Below are 6,450 nucleotides of genomic sequence, written 5' to 3'. Positions count from 1 at the left end.
GGTCTCACTTCCAATCTAGCTAAGTGGCTCCTGTGCTTATAGGAAATGGGCTGATACTCGGGCAGCCCTGAAGGACAGAAATAAAGCCCCCAAACACCTTGGGGCCAGCAGTAACAAGATCTGGGAGGAAGAAGGGACCAGTAGCTTAGGATTCCAGAGGAAGCTGTGGAGATCTTTGGCCCGCTAGTGAAGGCTGCTGTTGTCTTTCCTCTGAGGAGATACAGAAAAACCAGGCAGGTACACAGACTTCCCTGAAAGATGAGGACATAAAAATGTTTGCTAGCATTTTATTTGGTGGGTTGCTTGTTTTTTGTTTTTTGTTTTTGTCTTGTTTTCTTTTTCTTTTTCTTTTAGGGAAGACATTCTATTTTTCTTTTAACTTCAAGAACAGAGTATAGTTCATTTGAAGAGATGCAGATATATTAGCAAAGTACATAGAGGAACATTGCAGAGAGCCTTCAATCACATCAGCGTATAACTCAATGTATTTGGAAAGAAAGATTGAGACCTGTGTTGACTAGAAGTGTTTGAAGTAGGTTAGAACTTCCTTCACGGAGTGCCCACACTCCCCAACATCAAATATGTACAAGGTAATACCAATTAAAAGAGTATGCTTTAGGGATAAAAACAGAAACATAGATCAATGGATCAGAGTTGAAAGTCCAAAAATAAACTCACATTACATGGGCAGTTAATTTACAACAATGTAGTCAAGAATACCATGCAGAAAGGAAATGATATTAGGGGGTCCTCCTGGGTGGTGCAATGGTTTAAAATGAAGCAACAGGCAGCTAGCTGTAGCCACTTCAACATGAATTTGATCCCCAGCAGAGAGGTGACCCACATGGCTCAGCAAACCTCTCCTGTCTTGCCCACTGCTTCCCTCAGCAGTGTACTTCATCAATCTGCCTGTTCTGCTTCCTACTCTAACTATGGTGAATCCTCTTACTGACCTTGCACCTCTGGTCTGTACCCCAGTTCTGTGAGTAAATCTTTAAATAAATAAATGATATTAGGAAAACTGGGCTGTCACATACAAAATAATGAATCAGTACTACTGTCTGACATCACATACAGAAATATACACACAATTAAGTAAAAACTGGGATGTAAGACCTGAAACAGTGAAATATACAGAAGAAAACAGAACTAATACACTCCACGAGTCTTTAAGGAATCAACTCCAATGCCAAAGGGAAGCAAAAGTAAAAAAAATATAAATGGGATTTTTATCAATCTAAAAAGTATATGCATAGCAAAAGAAACTATGATTCAAACAAAAGGCCATCCTATTGAACGTGAAAAAATTTACTTACCATACATCCAACAAGGGACTAATATCTAAGAACTTATACAACTCAATAACAAAAAACAACCAAAAAATGTGCAGAAGATCTGAATAAATTCTTCTCCAAAAAGACATCTAGAAGGTACACAAAAAAATATCCATATCACATATTAGTAGGAAAATGCAAATCAAAACCGCAGGAGATAGTAACAATGGCCAATATCAAAAAGACCAGTAACAAGAAATGTTGATGAGGGTGTAGAGAAAAAAGAACTCACATGCACTATCAGTGGGGTATAGACTGAGCTACTCCCTATGGAAAACAGCATGGAGGTTCCTCAAAATATTAAAAATAGAGAGTACATTAATATCAACACTCATACCACATAATGAGCTCTACATTTCTAGGAAAAAAAAAAAGCATAGTAGAAAAATGAACAAAACCTGAACATCAGCAATGAACAGCTAAAGAATTATATATGAACAATAACCAAATGAAAAGATTATTAACTAAGCAATAAAGAGAGGAAAGCATATTACAGGAAAGTCATATGAATTTCATCAATTAGATTAGCCCAAAAATTCATATATGTATATACACATTATCATAGCATATGTCATATACACATATCATAACTACAATAAACAAAGCACAGTTGGAAGTATAAGTTTGTGTTATCTTTATGGAGTGCCACTGGATTACTTCTCATGAAAATTTAAATGTATTATCTAAATGAACTTTTTCACTTGTAGGAATCAGTTCTACAGAAATATTTTTAATGAAGCAAAATTTTGATTGTGAAAAGTGTACGCAACCTACGTGCTTTCAAAAGAAAAGAAAATATTAAATTACCAAGATATAGCCATTCTATGAAATAAATGATCAGTTTATAATATCTACATTTGTTCATAGTATCCTGAAAATAGCTGTAAGATTTCTGGGGCAGAGACAGATTATTAATTATAATAACCATACTGACTCCCCTTTGTTCCAATTCTTTCCCTTTCTGGAATGTTAAAATGAGAACCTGATCAGTTTTACTCCACATATACAATGGTCCATACTGTGGATGAGGAATCTCACAGACAGGAAACTGAAGTCTATACAGAAGAGAAACAGTTGCTCCCCCTTCTTTCTCCTAAAAGGGAGAATAACCTTTGCTCTCCATTATAAACAAGTTCTCCTTGGGAACAAGAGAAAAGAATGGTACATTCTTACCTTCTGGAATATAAACAAATGTCTCCAGGAAGAAGATAAGATATGCATTTCTGAGTTTATGACTTTGTAATGTTTCCAGAGCTTAGAGGACATATGCTTATTACTCTTTGAATAGAAGCAGATGGCACAAGGCCTAACACCCCTTCACTAGGAGGAGCTAACTAGTCTGGGAAAAAGGCAACATTTTCCAGCTTGTCACTTTCCTTTGCTTATGAATCCAAACTATGTGAATCATGAAAATATTCTCTCCTGACAATGAACACATGAGTAAAATGTAAATGTGTGATCCCAGCATCCAGAGTAATCAAAAGTATTAAATGAAACTCAACAAAGAGAGTACTATATTAAACATGATTTCATCTTTATGAAATAGGAAAAACAAATCATTTATATGTTTATCTCATAGAAAAAAATGATGCATATGGAAGTAAAAAAGTGACTTTCAATTTAGCTGTATATTTATATTTGTTATTGAATTTGAGCATGAACCAAGGGTGATTTTTAAAATGTTTCCTTTTTTGTATTCTCCAGATCTTCAACAATAAATATAGTTTATGGTAAAAGTCACCTTTTAAATACCCATAACCAGTTCAATAATCAAATGCTCTTCATACTTCAAAATAGCCACAAGATTAATAAACTGTATGTTATCACTGCATTTATTACTTATTCCAAAAGAGACTTGATAAACCCTTGTTGATAGAATGAGGTCCTCCTCTTGCTGCTATTTATCAATGTTTGATTCACAATCAACTTTTTTAAAACTTCATTCATACAGCAACATTTATTAAGCATTTCTCACATTCTTGGCATTATAATTGGTGCTGAGAAAACAAACAAACAAACAAACAAAACAGTTGATTCTTCCTTGAGGGGTTTACAGTCTACATGGGTTCTAATATATAATTCCCTTGTTAAGCAGCTGCATGTGAACTAAGTGTGGTGTACACATGCAAGGGACTTGATTCAAGTAATCTGATCTTAATTCACCTACTGAAGATTAAGACACAGTGTAAGCTCAATTTTTGGCTTGATTTTTACACCAAATGACAATACAATTATCAATTTAGCAGAGAAACTTTGCCCATGAGTATATGACCAATATGTGACTGCACTGAGGAAAATCCTCAGAACGTGTTATTGTAAATTGGGGTCACTGTATAGAGGTATATTATCCTTTACTCTTTTAAAGATAAGTCATGTGAGACACATGTTCTCAACAAAATTAAGGTAGAGAATAATTTAGTGGCTAAGCTTTACAGTTCCTTTGGCTTAAAGTGAAAAGCACTGGTTGCTGTCTTGTTCACTTTTTGCTGCTCCAACAGAGATTCGAGCAAGGAAAAGCTGAGTTAATAGATCTTAAAATGTGGTCTTTAGCTCAGCAGGAGCGGTAGCATATGGAACTTGTTTGAAATGTATATACTCAATCCTCATTCTTTACCTACTGAATTAAACTCTAAGAGTAGGGTCTAGAAATTTGTGTTTTAACAGGCTTACTGGTGATTCTGACACACAATTGTACCTTCATGTCTGAGAACCACAGTGCTAAGGGAAGAAGAACTCAAGTCAGTTTTCATTTAATCAACTTTTATTTATGTACCAACAGAAAGAAAGAGGCATGGCAGAAAGGAGAATCTAAGGAAGAAGCATTTGCTATTTTTCTCAAATACATGTATGTAAATAATAACTAATTTAATAGAGAATGCACCTATATAAAAGCTCTTTTCATTTTATAGAAAACAGCCCTACAAGTGGGGAGATGAGTATGTTTGTCCCTGTTGCTTACTGGGCTTCAGGGAACGGCTACAACTGCACCAAGACCAGTCTTCACAAAGACGACAAGGCAGGCTCTCTGCTGAAAGAGACCAGGAGTCTGTGTCTTGAAGCCTCAAACACAGCCAGCGGCCGCGTGACTGGAAGCGCCATGCTAAAGACTCATTTTTTCCTCTTAAGCATTTCCCTGAGTATCTACCCTTAAAGATTCAAATCTACCCTGGAGGAATAACACCATAAATTGTCACTAGTCTGATTCAGTCATGAATTCATTAATCAAAACGGATTCTTCTGAAATGAGAAATGCAGGAAAGGCCCCGGTGTGTCATTGAGGAGAATGATGCAGGGAATGGGAGGTGGGGGCATTAGTCACTGGAAATAAATTTCTACTTCTTCACCCACAAAGACCTTAGATTCTTCAGAGTCTAATTCTGGCTTAACTTTAGACAAACCCTCCAAACCATTCAATGTATCAAATTCTCAGCTGTCAAAGTCTCACAAAAGTGGGGTTTAGAAATGCTTGCCAGTCTTTAAGTGTTAAATATGGGAAGAGGGGAAAAAATGAAATGCATATCAGTGTGTATGAGAGATAAGAATTCTGGCTAACTTCCCTTATACCTCGTATTATTAGTGCTAATCTAAAGACCATGGAGGGTCCTTGGTGAAATGAAGGAAGTCATTTGTCTGGCACTCAAGTGTTATCTCCTGGTGACAGCTTATTTTACCCCAGTGAATGGAAATGTGGATGAAATTATAACCATATACTAATGGGTGTTCAAAGCTTCGAATTACTGTTGTGGAAACTAAACTACAGGAGAAATTTGCTATTTTTCAATAACCTACACTACTTATATTATTTTTTGTCTTCTTCATATGAAATATTTTCCTATAAGATGAGGAGAAAAAATTCCTTAGATTCTATTACAGAATCAAGTTAAGTGGTTAATTAATAACTTAGACAGGGACTTTAAACCGCTTCCCCTGTCGCCTAATGAAGAATAAGATGTTTCAGAATTTTCTTTCTATTCCTGGCAATAGAGTTGCTGAAGAGATAAACAACCAGAGGTGCCAACATAAATCACTCTGGAGGAGATAAACGACTTGAACTTTGGGGGAAGCATTTGCACTTGTGTAACACTGAAACCAGAGAGGTTCAAAACTCTTGGGGGCAGCTATTGTGCATATGCATTTTAAAGTGCTTCATCTGGCCACTCCTTAAGAAAACAGACAGTTACAATATACTTTCCTGCACTGATGTACCATAACAGGGAGAGATCAAAGAAAGCCCCAATCTTCTCACATCCTTGTTCTACCCCTTTCTCTGTCACATCCTTTCCTTTTACTAGCAGAGTTTTTGTGGAGGTAAGAGTATCACTGAACAGCCATTTCTAATTCCTCACACACACACACACACACACACACACACAAGCCCACACACTTAAATTCTGTTCCTCAGAAGATGACACTATGGTCCACCTGTCGTTTGGATCTAACCCTAGAAATCATTCTGGATTGGTGTCTTTCTGAAACCACACACACTCCCACCCACCCCCCCCAACCTCCCTATGATTGTTAATCAGATCAGCCAGCATATACATGTCAAACCCAACCATTTCTTGCATCAACCACCAAGGTCTCTCACTGGGCCCCGAGAGGAACTGTCTCCTGTCCTACGCTTCTTCCCTTGCCCCCGACAGTGCATTCATTACCCAAAAATTTACACAATGGGATACAAATCAGTTATACATACTTAAAAGAAGATGAGATCATGTCATTTGCAAGAACATGAGTAGACCCAGAGTCTATCATGTTTAGTAAATTAAGTCAGAGGAAGATATCTTATGGTATCACTCACTGGTATCAGACAAGCCAAAAGTTCAAATAACATAAAAAATAAATAAATAAATAAAATGTTTAGCCTATAAGGCTAATTGGTGTCACTATAAGGGAATGGGAAAAGGAGCAGGTAAACTGGGACAAGAGGGTCATTGTATGATGAAGAACAGAATTGGTGAACTTAATGTGGTATATATACACACGTGCGCGCATACACACACAAGATGATTTGTAAGGTACAACTGGAACTTAGTTTCATAGTGCTATGTTACTTCAACTAAAAATAAAGTACAAATTTTACCAAACTTTCAGAAAAGAACTAGTGCCCATTTTA

The sequence above is a fragment of the Condylura cristata genome, unplaced genomic scaffold (assembly GCF_000260355.1).
Source record: "Condylura cristata isolate star-nosed mole 26May11 unplaced genomic scaffold, ConCri1.0 scaffold00005, whole genome shotgun sequence".
NCBI classification, from domain to species: domain Eukaryota; kingdom Metazoa; phylum Chordata; class Mammalia; order Eulipotyphla; family Talpidae; genus Condylura; species Condylura cristata.
Note: the sequence above shows the minus strand (reverse complement) of the source record.